General features: G+C 41.1%; 1 long non-coding RNA gene across 1 annotated transcript in view; it reads left to right on the top strand.

Annotated features, from left to right (window-relative positions):
- The window catches only part of LOC137763584 (uncharacterized), a 191,400-nt gene extending 179,530 nt beyond the window's left edge, over positions 1–11,870 (top strand). The window contains exon 3 of the long non-coding RNA XR_011073818.1: positions 11,760–11,870. This is a non-coding gene — a long non-coding RNA (uncharacterized lncRNA). The remainder of the gene's footprint in view (positions 1–11,759) is intronic.
- Positions 11,871–12,627: the final 757 nt, after the last annotated feature.

Genomic DNA, 12,627 nt, shown 5'->3' with positions numbered 1-12,627 from the left:
TATCTCTAGTAATAGTTTTCAGTTTAAAGTCTGGTGTCTCTGATATTGGTATTGCCCACTCTCACCTGGTTGAACTTGCTATTGAAACCCCAACTCTGATTAAATCCACCTTTCTACCTACTCCACCCCTGGATCTGTTCAACTAAACGTGGCCAGAGAAACACCACATTGGTTGCTCTTGCTTCATCATCATGACCATGAATTTCAAGGGGCCTACTAATGCTGCCTCCCAATCATTCTATGTTTCTCTAGTTCTGTCATTCTCTCTCTCTCTGCTAACTACTGCTTCATGTCTTCCTCTCCTTGATCCACATTCTCAGCTGAAGACCCGCTTTGCTAATTCACTAAGAAAAAATGAAGCACTCAGAAGAAAGCTGGCACAGATTTCCAGCATCCTACCAGCCCACGTTGTAGCATGTGTGCCCATGTATTCTTCTGTTCTATATGTCACTATAGATGAACTTTCTGTAATCCTGTCTAAGGTGCACTAAGATCCACCTGCTCTAACCTGCTCAAGGCTCCACTCCAGCAATCCTCACCTGTCTCCTAATTTAAAAGTTCCCTGCTCCCCTTGATCATTCCCGATAGCACACATGCATGCAAGTTTCCCCATACTATCTCAGAAAAACCTGTCTCTGACCCTATACTGATGACAGATCAATCAAATGCTTATGCATGGCGGAAATATACTACTTTCACCTTTTATACTGGCAAAAGTGTAAAATTGGATTAAAGAGTCCCTGTGGAGTATTGGGTAAGAGCCTGTGTTTGGAGTCAGACTACATGGGTCTGAGTCCTACTGCTAGGAACACATTTTTGAACACATTTTTGGACTTTTCTATCCTTCGGTTTCTTCATTTGTAAAATGAGAATCAGAATTATACCTACCTCATAGTAGTGCCCATCAATAGGGCACCAGTAAATAAGTTAGCTCCATCCATTCCTGGAGAATTCACTTCTAACTGTCTGTGTGCGGATAAGGAGATTTTCAAGTTATTTATATAACAAGATATATTTTTTCAATAATAAAGCATGGGGCAGAATAGTCTTGCCTAGGATGCTACCATCAGTGTAAAAAAAAAGGATAAAAAATTAAGTTTTGTATATACTCACATATGCATAAAGAAGCTCTGACAATCTCAAAAACCTAAAAACAGAACCACCATATGACCTAGCAATTCCACTCCTGGGTAGATATCCGAAAGAAACAAAACACTAATTCAAAAAGATGCATGCACCCTAACGTTCATAGCAGCATTATGTACAATTGCTAAACAAACGAATGAAATTTTGCCATTTGCAACATGCAACAACATGGATGGACTCGGAGGGTATTATGCTAAGTGAAATAAGTCAGACAGAGAAAGACAAATACTGTATAATATCACTGATATGTGGAATCTGAAAAATACAACAAACTAGTGCATATAACAAAAAAGAAGCAGACTCACAGATAGAGAGAGCAAACTAGTGGTCACCAGTGGGGAGAGAGCAGAAGGGAGAAGCAAGATAGGAGTAGGGGATTAAGAAGTACAAACTATTATGTATAAAATAAGCTGCAAAGATATATTGTACAACACGGGGCATAGAGCCAATATTTTATAATAACTATAAATGGAGTATAACCTTTAAAATTGTGAATCACTATATTGTACACCCATAACTTATATAGTAGTGTACATCAACTATACTTCAATTTAAAAAAACTTTTAAAAAGTAAAAATAAAAAAGGAGCACTGGCAAAATTCACAAGAAACTATTAGCAGTGGTTTCTTGGGGTAGTAGGCACAACGGGAGGCTGTGAGGTCATAGTCATAGGAGTAGGAAGAAAACTTTTCACTGCATGCCTTTTCATACTTTATGATAGATAGATTCACATTATGATAGATAGACTGGAAAAAATGCCAGAACATGTTAGTTCTCTGCTTACAATCCTCCAAATAGCTTTTCACCTTTCTTAGAGAGCAATTTGGGCTTTTTTTTTTTGTTAACACCTTTATTGGAGTATAATTGCTTTACAATGGTGTGTTAGTTTCTGCTGCGTAACAAAGTGAATCAGCTGTATGTATACATATATCTCCATATCTCCTCCCTCTTGCGTCTCCCTCCTACCTTCCTTATCCCACCCCTCTAGGTGGTCACAAAGCACCGAGCTGACCTCCCTGTGCTATGTGGCTGCTTCCCACTGCACTGTTGGTGGGAATGTAAATTGAGCAATTTGGTTTTACAGTGACCTACAGGGCTCTGAGTCCTTTGGTTCTCTTCGTTTCCTCCAACCTCTCCTTCCTCTCCGGGCACCCGCTGTCACAGTCATGCTGCTCCTTGCCATCCCTTGAAAATATCAAACACACTTCTCCTCGTTGCTGTTGTTCTCTTGGTTTCAGTGCATTTCCTTCAATATACTTGTGGCTTGGGCTATCATTTCCTTCAGGTATCCAATCCATCAGATGCTTCTCCTGATCATCCTATGAAAAGAGCATGCCTCTATCTCAGTCATTCTTTAATAACCCCCGAGACACACACACACACACACACACACACACACACACACGCACGCACGCGTGCATGCACACTTTATTTTTCTCCATGGCCTTTACCACCACCCGATATTATAATGCGTACGTACATGCGTGCAAACACACAGATTTGTATACACGTTGATTTCTGCCCCACTCCCTCAATAGAGGATGAGCTTCATGAGACCAGGGACATTATCTTTTTGGTTCACTGCTGTATCCCTGGTGTTTAGAAGAGTGATCAGCACATAGAAATAAGTGATTGAAAGCGAAACCGGGCGTTCCAACACTGTGAACAGGGCTCCCTCCTGATGTGAAGCTATCCGCTTCTTGGCTCTGCTTCCCTCTGTAGTTTGGCCCCAGTCTTAACAGTTGGCTGCCAACAGTTTCTTATTCACATCCTCCCATTTTAGGAGCCCCAAGCCAAGTAAGTGGTTTGAATAGAATCACTTGGAGACACTGGGGATAGTTGCAAGAATGGGAAATCAGCATTTGGTTTCCCAGGTGAAAGTTCTTTCTTGTCTGTGGCATGAAGATAGTTTAAAGATATTGACGACTCTTTTTGCTTCTGTGTTCCTAGTTATCTTTAGATTGGCTGTAATTTGTGAGGTATGAATTCTTCAAGATCTTAAAGAACTTCTCCTTGAAGAATGTGTTTTCTGAATTTTTGTATTTTCGAAACAGTTTACCTCTTTTCTTTATACGATAAATACAACTTGGCTATGTAGGAAATCTTTGGGTCATGTTTTCTTTCTTTAAGAATTTTGTAGTTATTGCTGCATTACCTTGTCACATGTAATTTTGTTGTCAAGAAGTCTGAGAGCATCCTGATTTTTTTCCTTTGTAAGTTAACTGATCTGTTTTGCCTGGATACCCAAAAGATTCTCTATTTTTGAAGTCCAATAAGCTTAATATTCTTCAGGGTTGACCATTTTTGATCAACTTGATAAACTTCTATGGGAGCTGGATGCTGTGTTTTTACACAACTTAATTTTTTTTAAATTTAATTTTTATTTTTATTGGAGTATAGTTAGTTTACAATGTTGTGTTAGTTTCAGGTGTACAGCAAAGTGATTCAGTTATACATATACATATATCCATTCTTTTTCAGATTCTTTTCCCATATAAGTTATTACAGAATATTGAGTAGAGTTCCCTGTGCTCTACAGTAGGTCCTTGTTGATTGTCCATTTTATATACAGTAGTGTGTATATATTCATCCCAGACTCCCAGTTTACCCCTCCCCCGACCTTTCCCCTGTGGTAACCATAAGTTTGTTGCTCCTCTCACTTTCTGCACCCCAGCCATACTGGTCTCCTTTCTCTTCCTCAAACCCGAAAAGCCCTTACTGCCTCAGGACCTTTGGACGTCCGCTCTTTTCTGTCTGGAATAGTGTTCTTCACATCTTCACTAGCCAACTTCCACAAACACCTCAGATCTCAGTTCCTTATCCCTGACCCTGCCAGCCAATTAAATCCTCCATTGTTGGTCTCAAAGTTCTAGCCTCTTTCCTTCATAGCAATGGTCACAATTGAACTGTTTATTTATTTTGTGATCATTTGATTACCCTCTGCCTTCCGCATTAGGCTGTCAGGTCAATGAGCAGTGAGAACAAATCTGTACCCTCATTTTATCCACAGTGACCCAGGCACATAGTAGACATTCAAGAAATTATTGAATGACTTCAGAAGTCTTCCCAAGCGAGTCTTCACTCCGGTAATAATGGTTGGCACTCTCTGAGTGCAAACTCTCTGCCAGGCACAATTAGAAGCATTTCTTACGTGTGTTAGCCTGTTGAACTCTCCCAACAGCCCTGTGAGGTAGGCAGTGCTGTTACCATCTCTGGTCTTCAGATTGGGCAATAGGCCCAAGCCTCACACAGCGGCAAAAGGCTCAGAGTCTGTCTCCACAGCCAGCCTGCACTGCCTGGGAAGTCTGTTCCAGGTGAGCTGCTGTGCCCACCAAAGAAAGGCGGCGAGGACCCGTTTCATGACAAACTAGATTTAATCCATATCGAATTTTATTAGTTATAAGACCATGGGCAGCTTGCATACCTTAAATTCTCAATGAATGATGCACATTCTCCATTCATTATCTAAGGAGTGTGTATTGAGCACTTAGCATGTGCCAGAATGTGTACTAGAAATTAAGGAACATGAAGGAGAATGAGAGAGTCCTTGCTCTTGAGATGCCCCCAGTCTGGTGGGATAAGTGGAGACAGAAAGAAATCATTCAGGATAATTTTATGGGAACAGTGATGAAGATGTCTACAAAGTGCTGGGAGCTGGAGGGAGGGACGAAACTCAGTGTTCCCTAGTAGGAGGTGTGGATGGTCAAAAAAAGAATTTGCTACCTCTAGGAGTCTCTATAGAAAAAATGACTGGTGTGAGGTAGGCCCTTGTTAAGGATTCCTAATACCCTTTACTCTATTTTTTTCCTCGAATGCCCTTTTTTTCACTCAAATACCCTTTATGCTATTTTTCCACAGCCCCAGTATGTTTGCAGGGCTGCCAGGACAAAATACCTTAAACTGAGTGGCTTAAACAACATAATTTTTTTCTTTCACAGTTCTAGTGGTTGGAAGTCCAAGATCAAGGTGTCTGGAAGTTGGTTCCTTCTGAGGGAAATGAAGGAGAATCTGTTCCATGCCTTTCTCCTAGGTTCTTACAGTTTGCTGGCATTCTTAAACCCTTCAAAGAATAAGAAACATCATTTTACTTTACTCTCTTCAAGCCTGTCTTGCTTCAGTGGTTACGTTGTATTAAGCATAAATTTATTCATTTTCGTTATAGTCTTTCCATAAGAATTGCTCTTCAATGATGTCATATGAATGGGATTAAAATATATGTACATAGAACCCTGCTTTATAGATCCCCTCCCTGAAATGCAGGCATCCTTGTCTAATTTCAGACGCCTGGTTAGTGTACCCCAAAAAACACAACAGCAACAAGAATTTTTAAATAGGCAAAACCTACTGTGCTCTGTATCCAGTGCATCGCTCCCTCTCTGCAGGAAAATGACCAGACTATCACTTCTTTGGGAACAGTCTACACAGTGTTTCTTTTCTGCCACCTCTGTGCTTCTTTAGTTGATTGCAGCCCTGATTCTCACATGTACTTTCTTGGAGTTTTCAGATATAAATATGTTCCCATCAAAGGATCTTTTTCTTATGTTCTGTTTGTCTCTCTCTCTGTGTCCCTCATTTCAACCCATCTGTAAACCCCAAACCCACCCAAACATGGCTGATCTGTTTCAACGTACTTCTATAAAATATCTCTAAAAAGCAGGAGGGAAGCGGCCCAGGCATGTGGATTCCTAGCTCCATGGAGCGCGAGTGGCATGCGAAGCGGCAGCCTCTGTCAACCGTCCACCGTCCACGGTCCCGTGGGACCTGGGTTCGCCGCCCACCCACCGCCTCGCTGGAGCTGGCACATGCCTACGGTCCCCACCCGTGGAGCCTTGGCGCTAGTACCAGAGCTGCCAGAGCTCAGACCACAGGCCCGAGCAGTCAGCCTGTGTGGTGGTCTCCGGCAGTCCACACCCCATCACCATGCATTTGAGTCGCCCTATACTCTTGTGCTTCAGTTGCCGTCTCCTGGTCAGCAGGCCCTGCCCAGCTAAGAGGCCCGCCCACAAGGTACTTTTTATTGTATGTGGAACTTCTTAAAAGGTCAGGCTTATTAAGGTATAACTTGCATACAATAAGGTACAGTTTTGACAAATGCATACAATCCTGGAACCGTCACCACGACGTACGTATGATATTTTCATCACGCTGAAAAGTTTCATCAAGCCCCTTTGCAGCCCATATCCTTCTCCATCCCCAGATTACAGTAGGTAATGAATATTTGATGAGCAAATTTTAGTGACCTACTGCACTCAGTGAGTTCTAACATCCAATAACTAGAACTCAGTCCAAATATCACAACTACAAAGAAACCAGTCATTTAATCCAGGAAACACAAAATACATTGGAAAAAGAGAACAACAACAAAAAAGAGAGAAATAAATTTTCTAATGGAATGATATATTTTGTCAAACCATAAACTTATTTTTAAAATGAAGTTCTATTTTTAAAAATTTATTAATTAATTTTATTTTTGGCTGCATTAGGTCTTCATTGCTGTGCGTGGGCTTTAGTTGCGGCGAGCAGGGGCTACTCTTTGTTGCGGTGCGTGGGCTTCTTATTGCAGTGGCTTCTCTTGTTTTGGAGCACGGATCCTAGGCGCACAGGCTCAGTAGTTGTGGCTCGCGGGCTCTAGAGCACAAGCTCAGTAGTTGTGGTGCACGGGCTTAGTTGCTCCGCGGCATGTGGGATCTTCCCGGACCAGGGCTCGAACCCGTGTCCCCTGCGTTGGCAGGCGGATTCTTAACCACTGCACCACCAGGGAAGTCCCTAAACCATAAATTTCTAAAGCTCTTGAAAAAACTGGAAATCACTTCAGAATACCCATTAAAGGGCTTCTCTACCTCTTCATCCTACTCTGATTATAACCATTTTTCTCAAATATTTACAATAAGATTTAAAACATTTATTGATTTGGAAGTTAATTACTAGTATAGTCAGTATTCAATTTTCAAACGGGTTGTTTGCAAGTTCAATTGTAAATCAGTTGTTTCTATCTCAGCAGGTATTATTTTATATATGTATATAATGTTATAAAAAATGAGTGTTTAAATATTGTTCAAGGGCTTCCCTGGTGGCGCAGTGGTTGAGAGTCTGCCTGCCAATGCAGGGGACACGGGTTCGAGCCCTGGCCTGGGAGGATCCCACATGCCGCGGAGCAACTAGGCCCGTGAGCCACAACTACTGAGCCTGCGCGTCTGGAGCCTGTGCTCCGCAACAAGAGAGGCCGCGATAGTGAGAGGCCCACGCACCGCGATGAAGAGTGGCCCCCACTTGCCACAACTAGAGAAAGCCCTCGCACACAAACGAAGACCCAACACAGCAAAAATAAATAAATAAATAAATTTATTTAAAAAAAATATATATATATTGTTCAAAAAGAGTATTCTAATATTTGTTCTTTGCTTGAATTCTAGATTCTGGAATCTGGGGAGAGACACAGTAAATATTTAGGAGGGAAAATGATGAGGACTTGAAACATCAAGTTGGAATATAGGAGATGACATTTATGGACGAATAAAATAATGGCTCCTATGATTCGGACTTGGCAGTGCCACCCACTGAAAGAGAGAAAACACAGTATGAGGAATAGAACAGGAGTTGAGAGGACGGCAAATTGCATTTGACATGACTGTGGAACATCCAAGTAGAGAAGCCCAGCTGGAGTTGGAAACAGAAATCTGAAATTTGGGGAAGAGGTTATCTGCATGTGGGTGGTCGTTGAAACCATGAGACAATTAGATTCCTAAAAGAGTATAAAGTGTGAAAAATGTAATTCACCAAATATCTAATGACTCAACACTCTCTGAGGAAACATCAGTATATAATACATGGTCAGATAAGAGAAATCCATAAAGAGAGAGAGGGAAAAAAGTCCAAGATTCTGTTTGGAGTATCATTATAGTCTCAAAAGGAAAACAATTGAAAACACTCTTAAGTAAATCTGACTCAAATGCCACATAAACCTGAATTTGAAGGAGGTCATGGGACAAAGGCATCAAGCTTTAACAAATCTCCGCTTCCCACCACAGTCTGTCAATCTGCCAGCCAGCTGTACCGTCATCACCTGGGAAGCTTTTTAAAGATAAACATCCCAAGCCCCTTGCCTGTGTATTTTGATCTAGGGGGTCTCACGTGAGGCTCAGGACTCAGTATTTTTAGAAGCTTCTTCAATCCAACATGCCGCCAGCTTTGGAAACTCCTTCCTAACACCTTCAGCCCTCACCACCTCAAGGTGCACACTTCATTTTTTTTTTCTTACAGAAGAAAATAAGTCTCGGTGTATTTCTTGAACTTGGAGACGCATGGCTGAAGACAGAAAGTACCTTCTGTTTTCCTAGTTGTCACGAACTTTTGTGACTAAGAGAAATGTATAATTGCCAAGCTCAGAAACGCCCGGAAATAAAAGAGGTTATTATAAAAATAAGCACCTGTAGACAGTATTTATTTTACTGAAAAAAATAATGGTTTAGAGGAAAAATCAAAGCTATAATAAAATTAATTATTGTTCTGTAAGCCATCCTAAAGGAGGGTTTCCAATAAAAGGGGTTCATTGTCACCATTCAGCTATGCACATGGCTGTCAGGGAGCTAAGGGCTGCAGCTGCTCTTGGACGGTCATTATGTGATAACCTGGAGGATTCCAAATAGGTTTACCCACCCAGGAATCCACAGAGCACTGGTCTTCCTCAAGATGTTACTAGGTGGTCCACGAAGTAAATGTCAAGTAATTTTTTTTTTTAAATAAATTTATTTATTTGCTTATTTTTGGTTGTGTTGGGTCTGCAGGGTATGGGCTCCAGACGCGCAGGCTCAGTAGTTGTGGCTCACGGGCCCAGTTGCTCCGCAGCATGTGGGATCCTCTCAGACCAGGGCTCGAACCCGTGTCCCCTCCATTAGCAGGCAGATTCTCAACCACTGTGCCACCAGGGAAGCCCTGTCAAGTAATTTTAAAAACTGCTCTTTACTCCATCCTTTTTTGGTGTTTCACAATGAATATTAGCATACGAAGGGCCCTGAATAGTCCTGCCATCAAGAACCCATTAATTTTCTTTATTCTATTGGTTCCCAAATTTTTTTGACCACACTTTACTTTCTATATAAAACACAGTCATGGAAATGGTGCTCCAGGCAATATCATGGCAAACTTTATAATTCCAGTGAGAGCAAGAAAAGAGTAAATTTGTGATCATCTATGAGCAAAAATGAGGAAAGCCTTAGGATAATTTGGAATAATAACATTTGACTGTTAATCTTGATAATACACAGTTTCTGGGTTAAGAGAGAGTATGTCAGCATGTTGTAATATAAATGATAATTCAAAGGAAATATTTTAGAAATTTAAGGCACGCTACTAACTTTATTTTAGCAATATTCATCTCCTTAAATTATTGGGATAATTTAAAATATTGTTACCTATTCATTGAAGGATAATAATTCCTAGGAGCTTTTTCTTACTAATGCTAGTAGCATATGTTTGCTTAAAAGTATGAAGTTCATGCCGTTCAACATCCAACTTACCTTTCTGGATGCATCTCCCACTGTTTATGCCATGCTCTAGCTTGCTACACTAAACTCCACAGCACTCTCAAACATGTAATGAATTTTTTTTTTAAAGTCTATTGAATTTGTTACAATATTGCTTCTCTGTTATGTTTTGGTTTTCTGGCCGCGAGGCATGTGGGATGTTAGCTCCCGGACCAGGGATCGAACCGCACCCCATTCATTGGAAAGCAAAGTCTTAACCACTGGACCGCCAGGGAAGTCCCTGTAATGAATTTTTAAATTCTAAATTCTCTACACATTTGCTCACACTGTCATCTTGGCCTGGAATGTCTTCATCACTCATCTCTCAAAGCTTCCTTCAAATCTACATTTCCTTCTCAAACTACTATTGGTCCTGACCACATGGTATTAAACTTTAATCTGTCTCTTCCACTAAATTGTGAATTCCAATAGGACAAGAACTAAATCATGTTTACTTGGGTAACACGTAGGATTTTAAGGCATTTTCTACTGTAATTAAATTTAGAATACACGATAATACAGTTCCTTCCCTAATTAAAACACATCCTCCGGTGGTCTGAGTTAATGAGATCTGGTAGAAGGCATCAAACGCGTCTAGCCCTCACAATGTTCCTTCATCTAAAGTTTGAGGCCATTTGGAGATGTTATTGTTAAGAGTTTGTCGAAGCCTGGCTGTAAAACATTGAGGAGGTTCCTTGAGACACAATAGGGTCGATTAAGGATGCAGAAGCTCTGGCCCAGCAGTAACACTTTTCGTCCTTGATGCAGAACTTAAAATTTGATAACAATGTAAATAACAACGGCAACAACAGAGTAGCAGTCCGGGTACTATTCTAAGGGCTTTACCTCTGTTCATTCACATAATCCTCCCAACTACGCCATGAGGTAGACACTATCATTACGCTTCCCACTTAAAGGAGGGGAAACTGAGGCATAAAGAGGTTAAGTAACTCGTCCAGTGTTACCCAGCTTATAAGTGGTAGAACCGGAACTCAACTTCTAGATTCATTTTGATGGACAAAACATAATCAGTAAATGCCATAGGTGTGGAATTTCTGGAACTAGACTGCCTGTGTTCATAGCCCAATAGTGGTCTTGGGTAAGAAATTATCTTCTGTGGTCTCATCTATAAAAATACCTTGTAGCAGTTTTAATTAGAGTGAGCTTTTTTGCTGTGCCAATCTGACTGCCTCAGGTTCTACCTGTTAGAATGAGTTCCTCTGTCCAATCTTTCAGGGTCATTTCTGAGAACAGAGAAGGATTTTTGCAGGGAAGGCCATACCACCTTAACAGTCCATGAGGTTTTTTGCAATATAATTCCATTAAAATTGCGTTTTTAAAATTTTATTGAAGTATAGTTGATTTACGATGTTGTGTTAATTTCTGCTGTACAGCAAAGTGGCTCAGTTATACATATATATTCTTTTTCATATTCTTTTCCATTATGGTTTATCATAGGATATTGAATATAGTGCCCTGTGCTATACAGTAGGACCTTGTTGTTTATCCAACTAGTCAGCTGATTGTTTATCTTGTTTTCAAAACTCATATCAGTGACAGAAAGGTTTTCCATCACACTCTGAATCTCAAGTTGAAGCAGGACCCCAATCCTCACGGCTTCTTCACAACGTAAGTGAACACTCTGTCCTTTCTGCTAGTGTTGAGCTTTACAGAATCAGCCTCAGGTTCTGTGACAGGCCAGGCAGTGGTGACAAAGTGGGGCTGATCTGTCCCAGAATGCTCTGGCCTCTCCTGGGCTGTATTCCTGCCCATTTGCTGGTCAGTGAGAAGCATCAAGTCTTCGGACTGGCAGTGGATTTGCCGCAGAGGGTTTTTTTTGAAAGAAGATCAGCGCTTCCTGACTCTTCTAGCTTCCCCCAAATATCTCCATTTCAAATACCCCAAATCCCTCATTTTCTTCAACAAGGCACTTATTTTTTTGCAGGTCTCAGGGAATTTGGCACTTGCCACCCAGCAAGGCTTTGGTCATCTCAAGCTTCGTGGCCTTCCTTAGCTAGGCCTCAGATGGAAAATGGCTTTTCTTCACAAGGCTATGCACTGAACTGATGTCCCTTATCTGCTTTCCAACAGGCCCACCTGAAGGGAGCTCCTGTCTCTCTGCAGTCCTTGCTGGAGCCCACCTTGCCTACAGCTTCTAACACAGGCACCCCACCAAGTTGCCAGCAAGCCTCAGTGCTCCAGTGTTAGTGGCATGAAGTCTGAGTCCCCAGAGGCAGCAGGATGTTTAGGCTGCTTGCTTTGCTGCTGCATGAGACCTGCGGTTTCCCATCGTCCTACATGAGGGCCAGCGAATCCTCAGTTCTTCTCACCTGAACTCATCAAGCTCCACATGTTGGGGTCTGTCTTTTGCAGCCCCTATTTCTTTTATATCAAGTTCTAATTAGTATTTTTCAGTTGCAAGTAAGTGAACCAAATCTAGCTAGCTTAAGGAAACGAGATATTTATTAGAAGGCTATTAGGATAATGGATAAAACTCAAAGACAGAAATGCAACTGGGTTTCAGGAACAAACCAAAATCAGGAACTCAAAATTGTTAAAATTCTCTCCATCTCTCTTTTCTATCCAGCTCTGTAGGCCAGCTTCATCGGTCTTTCTCTCTGTATCTTAGCTCTCTGTTTCCCAATCTACATTTCAAAGAAGAAAAGAAAGTAGCCAGTGACAGCTTTGAATTTTATAAGTTATAGGTGTAATCACCTCTCTTCTACTCTTGCAGCTGTTGATGAAGACACCTTTTAAAAGGAAAGAACAGTGGATAAATTCTACATAATTTTTCCTTGATTCTTTAAATTACATTTTAAAGAAGTATTTAATTTTAAACAGTCTCAAATGTGCAGAAAAGTTACAAGAAGGGTGCCAGAAAGACTGTTTTATCCTGAACCATTTGAGAGTAAGTTGCCAAAATACCTCATCACCCCCAGACACTTTAGTGTATAATTTC

Source organism: Eschrichtius robustus, chromosome 4 (genome assembly GCF_028021215.1).
Source record: "Eschrichtius robustus isolate mEscRob2 chromosome 4, mEscRob2.pri, whole genome shotgun sequence".
Classification (NCBI taxonomy): Eukaryota; Metazoa; Chordata; class Mammalia; order Artiodactyla; family Eschrichtiidae; genus Eschrichtius; species Eschrichtius robustus.
The sequence above is the reverse complement of the archived record's forward strand: the minus strand, read 5'-3'. Positions and strand labels throughout refer to the sequence as shown.